Genomic DNA, 19,355 nt, shown 5'->3' with positions numbered 1-19,355 from the left:
GTCTGAGACCGCAGGATCGTGGCCAAAATCGTACAGTGTGCACCTGCCTTAAGACATAAACTGAACATGTTTCACAGACATGTGAGTAACAGAAATGGAATAATGTGTCCCTGAACAAAGGGGTGGTCAAAATCAAAAGTAACAGTCAGTATCTGGTGTGGCCACCAGCTGCATTAAGTACTGCAGTGCATCTCCTCCTCATGGACTGCACCAGATTTGCCAATTCTTGCTGTGAGATGTTACCCCACTCTTCCACCAAGGCACTTACAAGTTCCCGGACATTTCAATGGGATTGAGATCCGGGCTCTTCGCTGGCCATGGCAGAACTCTGACATTCCTGTCTTGCAGGAAATCACACACAGAACTAGCAGTAAGGCTGGTGGCATTGTCATGCTGGAGGGTCATGTCAGGATGAGCCTGCAGGAAGGGTACCACATAAGGGAGGAGGATGTCTTCCCTGTAACGCACAGCATTGAGATTGCCTGCAATGACAACAAGCTCAGTCTGATGATGCAGTAACACACCGCCCCAGACCATGACGGACCCTCCACCTCCAAATCAATCCCAGTCCAGAGTACAGGCCTCGGTGTAACGCTCATTCCTTCGACGATAAACACGAGTCTGACCATCACCCCTGGTGAGACAAAACCACGTCTCGTGAGTGAAGAGCACTTTTTGCCAGTCCTGTCTTGTCCAGCGAAGGTGGGTTTGTGCCCATAGGCGACGTTGTTGCTGGTGATATCTGGTAAGGACCTGCCTTACTACAGGCCTACAGCCCTCAGTCGAGCCTCTCTCAGCCTATTGCGGACAGTCTGAGCACTGATGGAGGGATTGTGCATTCCTGGTGTCACTCAGGCAGTTGCCTTCCTGTACCTGTCCCACAGGTGTGGTATTTGGATGTACCGATCCTGTGCAGGTGTTACACGTGGTCTGCCACTGCGAGGACGATCAGCTGTCCTTCCTGTCTCCCTGTAGCGCTGTCTTAGGCGTCTCACAGTACGGACATTGCAATTTATTGCCCTGGCCACATCTGCAGTCCTCATGCCTCCATCGAGCATGCCTAAGTCACGTTCTTGCAGATGAGCAGGAACCCTGGGAATCTTTCTTTTGGTGTTTTTCAGAGTCAGTAGAAAAGTCTCTTTAGTGTCCTCAGTTTTAATTTTTTTTTTGCTGAGTTTATATACACTGGCGGCCAAAAGTTTGGAATAATGAACAGATTTAGCTGTTTCGGAAGGAAATTGGTACTTTAATTCACCAAAGTGGCATTCAGCTGATCACAAAGTATAGTCAGGATATTACTGATGTAAAAAACAGCACCATCACTATTTGAAAAAAGTCATTTTAGATCAAATCTAGACAGGCCCCATTTCCAGCAGCCATCACTCCAACACCTTATCCTTGAGTAATCATGCTAAATTTCTAATTTGGTACTAGAAAAATCACTTGCCACTATATCAAACACAGTTGAAAGCTATTTGGTTTGTTAAATGAAGCTTAACATTATCTTTGTGTTTGTTTTTGAGCTGCCACAGTATGCAATAGACTGGCATGTCTTAAGGTAAATATTAGGTCAAAAATGGCAAAAAAGAAACAGCTTTCTCTAGAAAGTCATCAGTCAATCGTTGTTTTGAGGAATGAAGGCTATACAATACTTGAAATTGCCAAAAAACGTAAGATTTCATACAAAGGTGTGCACTACAGTCTTCAAAGACGAAGGACAACTGTCTCTAACAAGGACAAAAGAGATGTGGAAGGCCAGATGTACAACTAAACAAGAGGATAAATACATCAGAGTCTCTAGTTTTAGAAATAGATGCCTCACATGTCCTCAGCTGACAGTTTCATTGAATTCTACCCGCTCAACACCAGTTTCATGTACAACAGTAAAGAGAAGACTCAGGGGTGCAGGCCTTATGGGAAGAATTGCAAAGAAAAAGCCACTTTTGAAACAGAAATACAAAAAGAAAAGGTTAGAGTGGGCAAAGAAACACAGACATTGGACAACAGATAATTGGAAAAGTGTGTTATGGATTTTAACCCCATTGAGCTTTTGTGGGATCAGCTAAACTGTAAGGTGCGTGAGAAGTGCCCGACAAGACATCCACATCTATGGCAAGTGTTAAAGGAAGCGTGGGGTGAAATGTCACCTGAGTATCTGGACAAACTGACAGTGAGAATGCTAAGGATCTGCAAAGCTGTCATTGCTGCACGTGGAGGATTTTTTGATGAGAACACTTTGAAGTAGTTTAAGAAGTTCTGAACATTTTTTTTTTTCAAATTGTAATAGTAATTTTTCACGTTATTAATGTCCTGACTATACATTGTGATCAGTTGAATGACACTTTGGTGAATATAAGTACCAGTTTCTTTCTTTAAGTGCAAAATCTGTACATTATTCCAAACTTTTGGCCACCAGTATATATATATATATATATATATATATATATATATATATATATATATATATATATATATATATATATATAGATAGATATAGATATAGATAGATAGATATATATAGATATATATATATAGATAGATAGATATAGATATAGATATAGATATAGATATAATAACATATTTTTAAAATCATATATATACTGTACCTTTCTTTGGTGGAACACAAAAGGACATGTTAGTACAGTACATCAACTAACATCTCAGTCACCATTCAAGTTCATTGTATAAACAAAAAGATGCAATTAAAGTGAATGGTAACTGAGACTAACACACTCCCTAACATCTCCTTTTGTGTTCCACAGAAGAAAGTCATACAGGCTTGGAACAACATGAGGGTGAGAAAATGATGACAGCATTTTTATTTTTGAATGAACTATCCCTTTAATTGTCATCAAAATAATGCCACAACACACAAAAACAATCACAATGGTCTTAAAATAGCCTTCATTTCCAAAATAAAATTCCTGGGGGGGGGGTGGGGGGGGTGGGGGGGGTGGCTCCTCGATTTTGGGGTGACCACTGACAGGTTTTCATGAGATTCATCCTTAAATCTGTGTATCATATTATGAATGCACAGAAATATTATTAACATAATTCAACACAGTAGACAATGATGATCAGGACATCGGAGTAGCTCTGGTAATGCGATGCAGGTGCTTGATAAAATGCATCCGCTTTCATCTGATTTGAGTGCTTGTCTATCATACAATCAAGATAATCTCTAAACATCTAAGAGTAGCCTGTCTGGGGGAGCTGTCCATCGAGTTGTGACAAAACATCAGCCTTGCCTTTCGCCACCAACGTGTGACACAAGCTCTCGCCGCTTCATGGGAGTTATTTTTAATGCACTATTCCACAGTCCCAGTGCTGATCGCCCTTGAGCAAAAGCTGCCAATGTGGCAAAAACTACTTGCAATGACAAAGGACAAAACCTCCCTTAAGAGTTCCCTCTAAGGTGTCTGAGACAGGTCGGTGGAAAGGAAATAACCAAGACACAATGTCGTGTGCATGGAGGAACGCGTTCTGGAAACCTCTGGAACTACCCATGGCGACAAATGCAAATAACACACACACGCATACCAACACCATTAATATTTATTACTACAGTTAGCCTAGTTTCAACCACATCCACTCAATCAGAGCCAACTAGGCCCTACTAAAACAGGAAACACAGTCAGCAAGAAAGTCCCACGTAAAACCAGCTAAATTTATCACAGTCATATTGTCCCACACTGCAGCAAATGATTATCTAGTCCAGAAATATGCTCAAACACTAATATGGAGAGTGTTCAATCTGAAAAATCAGTCTCAGAGCTTCAACTTGTAGCCAAGTTTCAAAACCTAGTGTTTAATACAATGTAACAGTATTTTAAGGGTCCATTCAGACATTTGCGTAAAAAAAGATAAACGAAACGCAACAAATGGGACAGAATGCAGATGTCTCGAGACACATTTTTAACATTTGAAACGACAGCAAGACAAGCATGTAGCACACGTTTTCATAGAATAACAATGAACAAAACAGCACAGACTGGTGCAAAAATGCATTTTGTGTGAATGGCCCTGTGGCAGACACCCCTCTTGTTCATTGGAAAGGAGGAAGCGGGAACCGGGTTATCAATCAAAAAGACTTTTAATAAACAAAACACAACATAAAACTGCTTTTCAGCATAACCCAGTTTCCTAAGCATGGAAGTATTGTACTATGTATCGTTTTCCAAAACATGCGGTACTGGAGAGCGTTTACAAAATGCTCCATGTTTGGTAAAATGCTGTGTGGAAAAGAGGCATAAACAAGTGAAATGAATGTGTTTTCAAACTAAAATATATTAGTGTGGACGTGGTCTAATGCTGTGATCATGTCATTCCGGAATTACTGTAATTATGAGATGGCAACTTTGAGATTCTACTGTTCACGTCTGGGGACCACAGATGTTATTAGTCAGCCTGATCTCATTAATATACGTAGCTATTTGTACGTTAATATTTGTAACATTTAAATGCACGTTTGTACGCTTGGATATACACTAAAACGTACAATATGGACATTTGAAAGCATCTAAAATGTAAACATTTGTACATATTAAGAGCTTTAGAATTTATATATATTTTACAGCCACTAATCCCACACCTACTCCTAAACCTAACCATTGCCATTTATTAAGCATATAAAACACATAACAGGCAGATACATTTTATCACAATAATTTATTCATAAAAATGCCAAAATTCCGTACAAATGTAGTCCGAAGGGCGATGCGCTTCGATCCGATGTGCTCCCTGATGGCATACAATAGCATTGTGTTTGGTGGAGAGTAGAATTTAAATAAGTAATCGCTGTAAATCTTCTGCTGATACACTCCATAACGGCGCTGTCATACTGTATCTCATCAGAGATTATTTAGCAGAAATAGGTCACTTCTTTTGAAATGAATGGGAGAAATTGGAACACCCAACCAAGAAGCTCTGAGCGCCCAACGGTCAACGGATGTAGAAAGGAAGTCCTGCCTTACAGTTAAAAGAGCCAATCACCTTTTGGATACAGACATCACCTGTCAATAAACTCTAGAACACGCATGCACATTAGCTATACAAGCCAAAATATGTTCTTTGATCATAATCTTGACCAACAGTATTTGAGATTTTGGTCTTTCTCCATTCATGTAGATAGGAGCTGCACTGGCATGACTGGAAATAGCCTCCCGAGCGCGTTCCAAAGATGGACGACAGTGGAGTGACTTGCTAGAAGGTGTGTCTCAATCAGTTCCCTAGCTCCCTATGTCGTGAATCAGTATATCGTGAACATGAAGTCGGGCACTGGTAAGGGTGTTCATCCACTGAACATTGGGACACTTATGACTCAGTCACCTGTGACACGACAACGGGCTTGCGCATTCAAGCACAGCTGTTATTAATCAGTACCATCGCTGTATAAATGACACTATCATTCATTTTCGTTGAACATATTCAAACGTACAATGTTATTATAAAAGATAAATTACATAAATAAAGAACTAAAAATATAAAGGACTGTATTTTAAACCTTCTTTTAATAACTCTATTATTTAAAAGATTGTTTCCCTTTCATTGTGGATGACAGACAAACAACTTCTCTTTTAAAGCGAAAATAAGGCTTTGACATCATATATTTACACTTGTGCTCGTCTTCTAATGCCTTGAGAGACTTCAGAAGACATGACAACGATTCCGGCAAGGGAACATAGAGAGCAAGCATGCTCCCTGGTTTTAACGGTGCATTGTGGGATTTTTTAGGGTGCAAACGTGCCCTGGAACGACTTTGCGACTGAGACAGCCCTAAAAATGTCCGACTCACTAATCAGTGACCTGACTTCTGAACTGATTGAGATGCACCCTCAGATCTCATTCAAATATATACATCACAGAATACGGCATGTCGCAAACGGTCATGAGACATTTAAGAGTCAATGAGCATTTGACATCACTGCCGTAAAACCGCTGGTTGTAATGCTTTTTGAGGTGGCAATTTTTAAATTTTGAAAACGAAACCAACGTGTGTTGATGGTTACGGTGGGTGCAACGGTGGAGACGGAGATCGCTGAATAAAAGACTTGAATTTGGGTCTGTTCTACACAGAAAGCAGTCTGAAGATTTCTATTACAGCTAACAAATTTATGGGTTAATTATATTATTGTTTTATGGTGCTTTTTGTGGTTTATTTTGTTTTTTGGCATATTCTGAAAACTCTTTTTGTTTCTCATGGCAAACAAAAATTAAATTAGATGCTTAATAAATGCTTAAATGTTTACAGAGTTTTTATTCATTTTAACATTTTAAAGTTTAGTCTTGGTTAAAGTGATATAATGCTTTAAAACGTGTATAGGGCAGCAGAAATCACAGAACTGAATGAAACCGTTAAAGTGTCATATTATAATGTCAACTGTGTTAAATGTGATGGCATTTAACTAATCTCATTGATTCTGAATTAATTGATTAGTTTTATGAATTATTCAACATTAATCAATTCAAACAGTACACGTAAACATTTGTACATTTCTATAGGTGTTAATACGTAAAATGATGACGTTTAGATGCTGTCAATACGTCAGTATTGTACGTTTCGGTGTCTACTAAAATGTAAGAGAATGTACGTTTGCTAGAATTAAACGGTACGTAAGAATTCATACGAATTCTCATGAGATCACGTTGCATTAGTTTATATCTCGCAATTACAGTCATTTCAACATTATGTAAAAACACCAAAAAGTGAATTATTTGGAACACTTGTACATAGGCAGCAACCCTGTACAAGTGCATCATACAAACAGTGCTAGGCTAAAAACTCAATATTCTCCTAAGCATATAAATACATACAACTATTGGGAAAAATCTATTCTCATTATCTATTTTCAATTAGATTAAATTATTTGACTGAATTATATTTATGTATTTATAATTGTCTTTCATTTCGGATGGATCTTGTATGGATTTTTTCACTTAGCTTGTCGCAATTTGCTATGGGATTGTTTTTTTTATTTTTTATTATTATTATTATATTATGAAGGATACTGTACATGCAATGCTGTGATAGAATACAGCCAAAAGAAGGTATCTTAAATATGCACCCTAACCCTACCCATTGAAGCAGCATTTACTTTGGGAACACACCTATGATCCTGTAAAATACTACCTAATGAGATTTAAGAGTAAAGCCTTTGTATGACTTGAGCACATACAGTATATAAACCCACACACTTTATGGCCTACACCATTCAGCGAAAGCTCCCAGCTGAAGAGATACCGATTCATTGATAGATTGTCAACGCAAAAGGTCCTCCTATTTCCCACAATGACATTTTCCAGCTCAAAAATGGGCCACAGGCCTAAGAGGAACTCAAAATAACCAGTTTAGCAAGGTTATAGGGATCAGAAGGGTTGTAACAGAAAGACAGACAGGGAAAGGGCACTAAAAAGACCGTACTCACCAGAGTTGCAGAAAGTTGCAGATCTCAGGACATAAATGGAGAGATTGGACAGACAAAGAGGGGAAGAGAGCGCAGCTGTGTTGCTGTGCGGATCAGTTCATCAGCCTTTAGACTTCTTTCCAGGTTGATAACTGGCCCATTCTGCAGGCAGAAGGGGAAATCAAAACAACACACTGTGTCGTCATGTCAGTTTAAGCCCTGTTTGCCAGTCATGCGATGCTGCCATACTTTGCACCTTCGCCACATCAGGGTCTCTGTGTAGTTAAAGGGGGTTTGCCTCAAAAGCACGGGTGAAATCACACAAGCCATATGTGTGCTGATTTACTAACCTCACGGTTAACTGAATCCTTCATTGGGAACATTGCGCAGAGATAGGCCAAAAGCATCAGCTTCTCGTTAAAGTGTTAGTTCACCCAAAAATTAAAACTGTGCTGTCATTTACTCACCCTCATGTCATTCCAAACTTGTTATGACTTTGTTTCTTCCATGGAACAAAGCTTTGGTTTCCATTCTCTTTCATTGTATGGAGAAAAAAAAAAAAAAAACTGATGTAATGAAAGTGAATGGTGACTGAGGCTTACAGTCCCATTCTGTCTAACATCTCTTTTTGTGTTCCACAGAAGAATGAAAGTCCTATAGATTTGGAACGATGATGGTGGGGGTGGTGGTGTAGTATATTTGAAAGAAATATTATACAGTATACTGTATATTATAGTAATACAGCTCTGAAAGTTATATTTATATTATCTAGTCTGTATCCGGTATTCATAAAATTGAGTCACTAACCAGAGAGGGATCCCACAGGTCTCTTGGGTTTTCTCTTCCAGGTCATGTGACCACGTGCTAGCGCACTTCCAGAGGACTTGGGAGTAATCCGTCTGTCCAGTGTATCTCACCTTAAGAGGCAGGTATTTAGGAAAACATTAAAAAGAAATGAATTAATTCACAGATTTAATTTCAAATTAAAGAATTCATGCATTACCTTAGCAACTTGTCACTTATACTCTGTAAAAGAGGCTTATGCTTAAAATATTTATAGGTTTTCTTCTGCTCTTCCAAATCAAGATTCTGCAAGAAAGAGAGAGGGAAATAGCAATAATAGTAAGTGTTGTTATAATATCATTAATATAATTATGTGAATAATTATAATATTGCTAAAAGTTGTTTTTTAACACCTTTCAAAATACATGTGTACAATACAAAGCAGATTTTGTTGAGAATTTGGATATTGGGCGTAGCGAGTAAAGGCAAGCTGAATAAAATGAGGGTAAAGAATTATTTTAAATTTTTTTATATATAGTAATCTGATGAAGGTTATTTCTTACGTTTGTGACTGCACTGTCAGGTCCAAACTTCTACTTCAAACAATGAGAAATTCCTTTAAAAGAACAACAAGACATTTATCAGTGACGGCATATAAACTTCTTTCTTTGTGAAAAGAGCTCCCTCTAATGGTTTTCTTTTGTATTGTTCAACAAGGTACAGAAACAGTTTTAGATGAGTATGTGTTGAATGTGGTCTCTGGCATTGTTTGGCACAGAAATGTTTAACTATTTGCCAAATGTACAACATCTGTTGTGAAAACGAGTCTAGCTTCAACCCTAAATTCTGATTGGCTGAACCGAGTTTTAAGTCGTATGTGAAATGTGACTTATGACTGCACATTCTGTATTAATGGGCAAATTTACTATATTACCTGGCGAAATAATTTTGTGTAGAATTTTGTGTATTCCAGTTATTAGTAACAATAATTGTATCCATTTATAAAAATTTTTTTTGCCTATTTTCATAATGCTGTTGCTGCTGTTTAAATTAAAGGAATAGTTCACCCACAAATGAAAATTCTCTCATCATTTACTCAACCTCATGCCATCCCAGATGTGTATGACTGCTGAACACAAGCAAAGATTTTTAGAAGAATATTGCAGCTCTGTAGGTCCATGCAATGCAAGTGAATAGGTACCAAAAAAAATAAATAATAATAAGCTCCAAAAAGCACAAAAAGTAAGCATAAAAGTAATCCATACAACTCCAGTGGTTAAATCAATGACTTCAGAAGCGATATAAAAGGTGTGGGTGAGAAACAGATCAATATTTAAGTCCTTTTATACTATAAATCTCCGCTTTCACTTTCACATTGTTCTTCTTGTGTTTTTGACGATTTGCAGTAATCATGCATTTCGCCAACTACTGGGCAGGGAGGAGAATTTATAGTAAAAAAGGACTTAAATATTTATCTTTTTCTCACCCACACCTATCATATCGCTTCTGAAGACATGGGTTTAACCACTAGAGTTGTTTGGATTACATTTATGCTGCCTTTATTTGCTTTTGGAACTTTAAAATTTGGGTACTAATTTACTTGCATTGTATGGACCTATGAGATATTCTTCTAAAAATCTTTGTTTGTGTTCAGCAAAAGAAAGAAAGTCATACACATCTGGGAGGGTGCACTGCAAAAACACACTGCCAAGTTCTCAAAGTGTCTGGAGTAGTATAGATGCTAACGCAGAAAGTAAGAGACAGGTGTAACTGGTCCTGCTCGACCCGCTCCGAGTGGAATTCAAACCGGCGTCAGCTGGACTGGGAGGCGGGCATGTTAATGAGGAGGCTGAAGGCTACAGCCTTTAGCGTCAGTCTCTAATGCGGCTCTTGAGGCCAGGGGTGTGAGGTTTACACATACTGCAGAGCTATCACGTACCAGCTGGCTCACCCCCCTAGACCTCACTCCCATCCGGCTCACAGCACCACTTTAACTGGTCCTGCTCGACTCTTCGACTCCATTTATTTTCAATCAGGATAGTTTCCAAATTCAGGGCTGTCACCACGGATGGCCATTAGTGGGCAGTGCTTTCCATATTTTCACCCCCCAAAATTGCTTGTCAGGCATGAGTGGAAAATCAACAGAATTATAAAAATAAAAGTTTCATTTTCACTCGTATATAGCTCACTCAGTCCACTGCTTATTGCATCCGATTGCCGCTCCGTGATAAAGTTGAAATGTTTCTGTAACAGCTGGTCAGTTTTTCCAACCCAAATCCAAACGCTAACGTTAGTGGGATGGCAGAAGCTTACTTTAGTCTAGATGGCTTCCATGCTGATGGAAAAACAAATCGCACAAATTTTCTTGCCCGATTCACTTCAATTATTGTACCGTTGTTTTTAAATGGAACGTACAGTATGGTGCGTGAAATCGCTTTTTTGTGGAACGTAAAAATTTTAAAACGGCAGCTTTTTAAACTCAACAGTCTCGACCACAACGGATTAAATAGCAGTGAGTTTAATTATGATATATTTGTGTGGTTATTGCTTTGATAAAATATCACTAGTTCCCTATCTTTCACTCACTCGAAGTTGTGTCGATGTAGTGACACTAGGGGTCAATATTGGGAGCCCGAAACACCTCTGGTCTTTGAAAAAAGGCCAATGAAAATTGGCGAGTGGTATTTGCATACCACTCCCCCGAACATACGGGTATAAAAGGAGCTGGTATGCAACCACTCATTCAGATTTTCTCTTCGGAGCCGAACGGTCGATGCTCACTGAGCTGAATTCCCACGGCTGTTCATTCACCTCTGCTGGATCTGACGGAGCATTTCAGCGGCTTCTCCCCCCTCTGCACTGGTGCACTGCAGAGAACGCCCCTGGAGCGCTTCGGCAGAAATAAAAGAGTACATTCTAAAAAAGAGTATATTTCTCTAAAAGAGCGGCACACACGGAACGTCTTTTTAAAGACGCGTCTTTTAAAGATGCCTTTCCGTTTGTGTGTTATTCCTGGTTGTGCTCGTTATCTCTCGCCTTCTGACGGTCACGATCGCTGTCTTTCGTGTCTGGGCACTGCCCACACGGAGACAGCGTTCGTGGATGGGTCATGTACTCATTGCGAGAACATGTCCATGGCAACAATGCGGTCGCGGCTTGCCTTCGTAAGAAAGCAAGCCACTCCAGTGGCTCCCCGCCCCGGTCCTTCTACCTACGGGTATGAGGCCAGCATGGCTAGCACTGGGGGCGATTTGTGGACCCCAACGGGACTACCTCCGCCGGGTATCCCCCCACGGACCTCCCATTCCCCAGCATGCTCATCTGCCCCGATTGGGCTTCTGGATAAGTCCGCCGGCTCATCTCACAGCGAGTTCGACCTCTTGTTCAGAGCCCGCGAAGGTGATGAGCTCTCGAGCACAGCATCGGAGAGCGGGTTCATCCAGTCGGATGCAGAAACCTCAGCTGGGCTCCCCACCTCGGGTACGGTCGCCCAGTCACAGGCTGACACGGAGATGATGGACATGCTTTCCTGGGCAGCCACGAGCGTCGGGCTAGAGTGGAACCCTCCGCTCTCCCCTGAACCCTTGTGGCTCGATGATTGGTTCCTTGGCTCGCGGCACCGCTCACGGCCACACCCCGCCGCAGTTCCTTTCTTCCCGGAAGTGCAGGAGGAGCTGACAAAGTCATGGGAGGCACCTTTTACTGCCCGGTCCCGATCTTTCAGCTCCCCCACCCTCACTACCCTCAATGGTGGGGCGGCCAAGTGCTATTCGGCGATCCCCCCTTTGATAAGGCGCTCGCGGTGCACCTATGCCTGCAAAGCACCACCACCTGGCGTGGGTGCCCAAAGCTCCCGTCCAAGGCCTGTAGGTTTACGTCCGAGCCATGGCTCTCCTGCAAGTCCACCAAGCCAAGGTGCTAAAGGAACTGCACGAGTGTGGTTCCGCCCTGGGATTGATGCAGGAGCTGCGCTCGGCAACCGGCCTCGCTCTCCAGGCGACGAAGGTCACTGCGCAGTCTCTCGGGCAGGCGATGTCCACCTTGGTGGACCTTGTGAGCCACTCACATCCCGAGCGACCTCAACACTGCAGCGGATGCACTGTCATGACAAGTTACCCTCAGGGGAGAGTAGAGACTCCACCCTCAGGTGGTCCAGCTGATTTGGAGTTGATTCGGGCAGGCACAGGTAGACCTGTTCGCTTCCCAAGAATCTGCCCACTGCCCGCTCTGGTACGCCCTGACCGAGGCACCTCTCGGTGTAGACGCGCTGGCACACAGCTGGCCCCCTGGACTACGCAAATATGCATTTCCCCCAGTGAGCCTACTTGCACAGACCCTGTGCAAGGTCAGGGAGGACGAGGAGCAGGTCGTCCTGGTAGCACCCTACTGGCCCACCCAGACGTGGTTCTCGGATCTCACGCTCCTCGCGACAGCCCCCCCTGGCGAATTCCCCTGAGGAAGGACCTTCTTTCTCAGGGACGGGGCACCAATTGGCATCCACGACCAGACTTCTGGAATCTCCATGTCTGGCCCCTGGACGGGATGTGGAAGACTTAAGTGGCCTACACCCGCGGTGGTAGACATGATCACTCAGGCTAGGGCCCCCTCTACAAGTGTCGTCTGTTCACTAAGTGGTGTTCTTCCCGACGCAAAGACCCCCAGAGATGCACAGTCGGATTGGTGCTTTCCTTCCTGCAGGAGAGGTTGGAAAGGCGGCTGTCCCCCTCCACCTTGAAGGTGTATGTAGCCGCTATAGCGGCACACCACGACACAGTGCACGGTAAGTCCTTAGGGAATCACGACCTGATCAACAGGTTCCTGAGAGGCGCCAGGTGGTTGAATCCCTGACCGCGCCTCATTCCCTCATGGGACCTCTCTGTAGTTCTTCAGGGTCTACAGGGAGCCCCCTTTGAGCCCCTGCAGTCAGCTGAGCTTAAGGCACTCTCTTTGAAGACTGCCCTCCTGACTGTGCTCACTTCCATCAAGAGGGTAGGAGACCTGCAAGCATTCTCTGTCAGCGAAACGTGCCTGGAGTTCGGTCCAGGCTACTCTTATGTGATCCCGAGACCCCGTCCAGGCTATGTGCCCAAGGTTCCCACGACCCCTTTTAGGGATCAGGTGGTGAACCTGCAAGCGCTGCCCCAGGAGGAGGCAGACCCAGCCCTGACGTTGCTGTGTCGGGTGCGTGCTTTACGCATCTATTTGGATCGCACACAGAGCTTTAGAGTCTCTGAGCAGCTCTTTGTCTGCTTTGGTGGATCGCCCACTGGATCATTGACACCATAGCAATGGCATATCACGCTCAGGCTGTGCCGCCCCCGGCAGGGCTACAAGCCCATTCTACCAGGAGTGTGGCGGCCTCCTGGGCCTTGACCAGTGGCGCCTCTCTAACAGAAATTTGCAGAGCAGCAGGCTGGGCAACACTCAACACCTTTGCGAGGTTTTGCCCCGTGTAGTGGCAGGCACAAGCAGGTAAGTCCGGGACAGCTGGCTGGGTGTATCGCTTGTGCATAGTGCCTTTCTCCTCCCCTGAGCTGAAGATGTGCGCTGTTGACTCCCAGTAGTGTTCACAAACTGTGTTCCCTGGATGACTTCCTCCGAGCCCTGTGGCAGATGAGTTTGCAGAGAAACTCTCTGCCGGCTCAGTACATGTGCTAACTAAGCCCTGTACTGGGGTAGGTGCTCCGCATGTGTTGGTTCCCCATAGGTAACCCCATACGACGTATATCTTCCGCTAATTCATTTCCCTGTTGGTAAACTGCATCACCATGTTTGTAGAAACTCCTCCCCCATAGGGTAGGACCTACCATGGGACTTCTCCACATGACAGACCATGTGATATATTTCCACTCAAAATACCCCCCCCCCCACCCCCCCGGGTGGTGGTCTCTGCGGTTTCTTCCCCTTGGGAGTGACACCCCCTCCCGACGTAGACCTGGTGGCCCCAGTCGGTTAACAAATTTCACTCTTTTTTTGGGGAGAGAAAAAAAAGAGAGGATAAGAGGCCACGACTGGGCTAGCCTGTCTCTATCTTTATGGCAGTCGACTTGTCCCTGAAGGGCCGTTCGACACTCATAACATTGTTGGGGGAGGATACATGTCAGCCTAGTGCATTGGCTACGAGGCACACAGTGGTCTGCTCATCACACACCGCCAGTTCACGTAACACAGTTCAGGCAGTTGTGGCGTTTCGTATAGGGACCACTAGTGTCGCTACATCGACACAACGTAGAGTGAGTGACAGATAGGGAATGTCCTTTTTACTTGTGTAACCTCCGTTCCCTGATGGAGGGAATGAGACATTGTGTCCCTCCTGCCACAACGCTGGACTACTCGCTGAAATGGCCGGGACCTTGTCTCGGCTCCTCAGCACAAAACCTGAATGAGTGGTTGCATACCAGCTCCTTTTATATCTGTATTTTCAGGGGAGTGGTATGCAAATACCACTCGCCAATTTTCATTGGCCTTTTTTCAAAGACCAGAGGTGTTTCGGGCTCCCAAGAGTGACCCGTAGTGTCACTACATCGACACAATGTCTCGTTCCCTCCATCAGGGAACGGAGGTTACGCAAGTAACCAGGACGTTCACCTGTAAGATAATAGTGTTTCCTATTCCAGCCATATGTTCTGGTTATGGCCATGTGAAGATTGCAGTTTTTAATAGCACACTAAATTTAGTTTTTATTTTCTCTTAAGAGTTTTTAAAATGTGTGACATGAAGACATAAACGCCTGCTATTATAATTAGAGACACTGCATAGCTTTACCTTAAAATGACTGGTAATTGTCATTCCCTAGTTGCTGCTCATATCCAATTTTAAGTGGGAAAATAACAAGAAACAGGCTGGGTCAGAAATAATTTCATTGTCATACACAAACTAGACAAATTGGGAGAATCCACTTTTCCAAACACTGTCCCTTGTGTTAATGTAATACTACACAAACTTCCGAAAGTTTTAGAATCTGTCACACCCTCTCTCTCTTTTGCACACAGGCACATTATTTCTCATTCATCACGTACATGATGAATGAGGTGGTGTCCCACCAACCAACAGGTGTTTGTAGAGGATGTGATTGGTTCTTAAAGAATGTCAATTTATTATTTTGAGCCAATCATAACATCCTGTTCGCAGTGGCAGATTTAGGCAGGGGCGACATGGGCAGTTGCCAGGGCGGCATCTTGTGGGGGGCGGCACGAGGCACCCACACAGACCCCACCCCGGTCAACAACTTTGGGGGTGTGTTGAAGCGGGTTTCGCCCAGGACGCAATACAAGCTAGAACCGCTACTGCCTGTTCGTAAAGTTACAGTGTTGACCAAAATAATCGATTTCTGTAACAGAGTCGACTCAGATTCTAGGATGAGTCAGAGTCGAGGAATCGACTCTTTTGGAGTCGACTCCCCATCACTAGTCGCTAGTGAGTCTCTTGAGGCCAGGGGAGTGAGGTTTACACATACCGCACAGCTATCACGTACTAGCTGGCTCCCGTTACACAGGCAAGAAATGTTTTATTTATTTATTTCGTTTTTAATTGTTAAATAGTAAGTGCATTGTGGATTGGTTTAAGACGTGGTTTAAGGTACTCACAGAGAACCCCTCACAAATCATTGGTGTTGTGTTTATTACCATATGATCTAATATATAACCAAAAAGCTGTACAGCATTTGGCCTAATAATATGTTCTAGTAGTGGTACGATAAGCCATGGCAGAGAAGGTACTGTAAACAATAAGATGTGTGCCCTGAACGCTTCATCAAAAACTCTGTCTAAACCAAAACAGTTTATGGTACTTAGGAAATATTGCCCTCTACTGGCAAAATAAAGAACCTACTCTGCAATACAGCGTAATAGTCAAACATTTTCATGTTTGATGACCATTCTGATAAATAAAAAATATAAAAGACAAATAGAACATTTAAACTGATACCTACTCTATAATTAAAAAATATGTAATTTATTATTAGATGAAAGACTTGTTAGTATTTCCTCAATTCAAACACCCTGCAGTCCTCTGCTGGTCCAAAATGTGGTTGATTTATGATTGATGCAGATAAACACTACGTTCTTGAGTGATCAGACTGAGTGATTGTGCAAACCAGATGTTAATCAGTTCCTCTAAAGGCGCTTACAATCTGATCTCATGTTTGACTTGGAGCTAATTCAGCGGGTCCCCAAGATGAAATTGTATAATGATGGAGACTGAAATTCTGCGCAAGGGCTCGACACACAAATCACTTTATTAATTTCTAAAAGCTTATATTCCTTCCTTCACTTTCTCTTGTCCTGACATTTTCTCTTCTCAGGGTCCCGGCGTTTACGGATTATCACCTGACCTCTAGTCAAGGTCTGTCCCGCCGTGATGGAACACATATCAGCAAGATTAAAGCATATCACCATGATGAAGTTGTGATGGAAACGGTGCTCAAAAGGTCTATAAAACACATTATTTATCTTCTTCTTTTTTTTCTCCCCTTTTCTCCCCAGTTTGGAATGCCCAATTCCCAATGCTCTCTAAGTCCTCATGGTGGCATAGTGACTCGCCTCAATCTGAGTGGCGGAGGACGAATCTCAGTTGCCTCCACACCGGAGACAGTCAATCCATGCATCTTTTCACGTGGCTTGTTGAGCGTGTTACCCCGGAGACGTAGCGTGTGTGGAGGCCCACGCCATTCTCCTCGGCATTCACGCACAACTCACCACGCGCCCCACCGAGAGCGAGAACCATATATTATTGCGACCACGAGGAGTTTACTCCATGTCACTGTACCCTCCCTAGCAACCGGGCCAATTTTGGTTGCTTAGGAGACCTGGCTGGAGTCACTCAGCAAGCCCTGGATTCGACCTCACGACTCCAGGGGTGGTAGGATAATTTATCTTCTTAAGAAACATGGCTCACAGAGCTAACAATTGCTAGCCCCCTACTATTATAGTATGCAACTGCATACTTAAATGAGAAAAAAAAAATGTCGTCATTTACTCACCCTCATGTTGTTTCAAACCCCTATGATGCGTTCTTCCTTCTGTGGAAAACAAAAGATGTTAGGCTGAACGTTGGCCACTTTCATTGTATGGAAAAAAGATGCAATGAAAGTGAATGGTGACAGAGGCTGTAATGCTGCCTAACATCTCTTTTTGTGTTCCACTGAAGAAAGTCATATGGTTTTGAAACAACATGAGGGTGAGTAAAAAATGACATAATTTTTATGTTTTTGGGTGATCCGCGCTAGTAACATGGCTGCATAATGAACACTCAGATTCAATGAGTGAAGCTGCGAATGCTGTGAAATTACATCAAAGACAAACACATGTACTTTGTATTTTGTTTTTCCTATCGGCGATATTTCCAATATATTTACATTTCCAGTCCTGTAGCAGTCACTCAAATGTTTTTTTCAATCATAAATTAAATATTAATAAAATCTAAACTATTTATATTGTAAGCATTAATAATGAATTACAGCCCTCTCAACATTGTGCTTCAAAAACATCATATCATGCCTGAGATGGAAGCGGATATTTTTCCTTTTTTATTTAGCCGGGGGCTTATAAATTAAGAGAGTCCATGCTTTGCTAAATACTGTAAAAGCACCTAATGCATTAATCAAATGAGGAAATCTTTGTGGGCACTCGGAGGGCAATAAAGCTAGTGTAGCACAAAAAAGTGCTATTGAAATGTGTTTAAGCATTTCATTGCTTTAATTTACTAATAAATATATAAATGAATAAAAATGGAGACACTTCACTGGCTGTAAAATTTTAGAATCGAATGACATTTTGATGGAGACGTTAAATGGAGAAAGATCTCCACGGTGCTTTTACAGAAAGTGCAGACTCTTAACTCTGTCATGGAAAAAAATCAGCTCAGTTCTGCCGGTGTGCAATTTCATTAATGCTTACATGGAGGCAGTCATTGATTTGCAAAGGAATCTCTCTGAAATGCAGGTCTAATCAATCAAATGTCTCCATTAATTTCAACCATGGCTGTTGGTTAAATTCACAGGGACCAGGACAAAACTTTACCCACTGCTGCCCAACTGGTTTTGCTTCAGGACCTAGATTTTACATTCGACATCAAGTGGTCGTATCATCTGGGTCATATTTTCTTTAACACTGCATAGTTTTGTTCATGGTTTCGAGCACGAGGGCGTCACACAGCTTGCCCATGTTGGTATTTGCCTAATTTGACTATAGCTTCCATCATGTTTCCAAATATTGTAGTGATTGATAGGCCTTTAACCTCAACAAATAATATAGGATGTGTTTTCTCCTCCCTGTTCAATTTTTTATCCTATTTATGCATAATTATATGGTTAAAGTTGTTTTTTTCCTGCTGACGATAATCCTATCAGAACAGACATGCACAACATGATCTCACGGGAAGTCGAAATGTTGCTAACGAATGTTCCAGTACCCTGACATCGACCCTATTCTGTTGATTTACTGACAAGCGGCAGTTCCCATTAGACATTTTGCATCAATTCAAATTGTTGTACCTTTTTTCTTTTGCGCAACTGATAGCATGTTGCGAGAGCAGCCTCAAAGATACAGGTTCTGGTCCCTTGGAAACCAGGAAGTAATCAGATTCACAAAATCAATGAGTCTGATTCGGAGGTCGAATTTTCCCTCTAAGATTAAATTTTTACTCCACTGTAGGTTAGGTTTAGGATTAGGGTGTGGGTAAGGGCTTTTGGTTAATAAAATGCATTCTTTTTGACTACATTACATTATTTACAACTAAAAGCAACTAGTTTTTGTTGCCACTCTGTGTACATTTCACCCCGTGACAATAGTTTGAATTTCGGTAAGCACAGACGGATTTCAGCTGAAGAACTTTTGACTTTTTAAATTCGTGATTGTCGCTGAATTCAGTGTGACATGCGACCCACCACTTGAAAACCGCTGGGCTATACAATGAAGAACCTTTTTGGGTCATGTCTCATGGCCTGGGACAACATGTAAACTAGACTTAAATGAAGTGAACAAGAAAATAAGAATGAACAAATAAGAAGACTTGTAGACAGCAAAATATGATCAGATGCTATTACCTATCCATCAAGTGTAAATTCTCCCAGAAATATTACAACTGTTGCAAAAAAGAAAGAAAACACTGGTAAAAGCTTTTGACCAATGAAAATGATGCGTTTGTGAATGCATGAGAGAGTTTGGTTCC

At 42.3% G+C, this 19,355-nt stretch overlaps 1 protein-coding gene across 13 annotated transcripts in view; it reads right to left on the bottom strand.

Annotated features, from left to right (window-relative positions):
* LOC127447921 (poly(rC)-binding protein 3) overlaps nucleotides 1-19,355 on the bottom strand; it is a 95,867-nt gene that overhangs the window by 52,753 nt on the left and 23,759 nt on the right. For 11 of the 13 annotated variants that reach the window (XR_007898434.1, XR_007898435.1, XM_051710130.1 and 8 more), the window contains exons 2-5: nucleotides 8,750-8,802; nucleotides 8,407-8,492; nucleotides 8,211-8,320; nucleotides 7,425-7,565 (exon numbers count right to left, since the gene is read on the bottom strand). The gene's annotated coding sequence lies outside the window, so the exon portion shown is untranslated. Of the gene's footprint in view, nucleotides 1-7,424; nucleotides 7,566-8,210; nucleotides 8,321-8,406; nucleotides 8,493-8,749; nucleotides 8,803-17,166; nucleotides 17,206-19,355 lie in introns of all 13 variants that reach the window. The other 2 variants (XM_051710131.1, XM_051710132.1) reach the window with 2 other exon arrangements.

The sequence above is a fragment of the Myxocyprinus asiaticus genome, chromosome 11 (assembly GCF_019703515.2).
Source record: "Myxocyprinus asiaticus isolate MX2 ecotype Aquarium Trade chromosome 11, UBuf_Myxa_2, whole genome shotgun sequence".
Taxonomy (NCBI): Eukaryota; Metazoa; Chordata; class Actinopteri; order Cypriniformes; family Catostomidae; genus Myxocyprinus; species Myxocyprinus asiaticus.
Note: the sequence above shows the minus strand (reverse complement) of the source record. Positions and strands in the feature narration are given on the sequence as shown.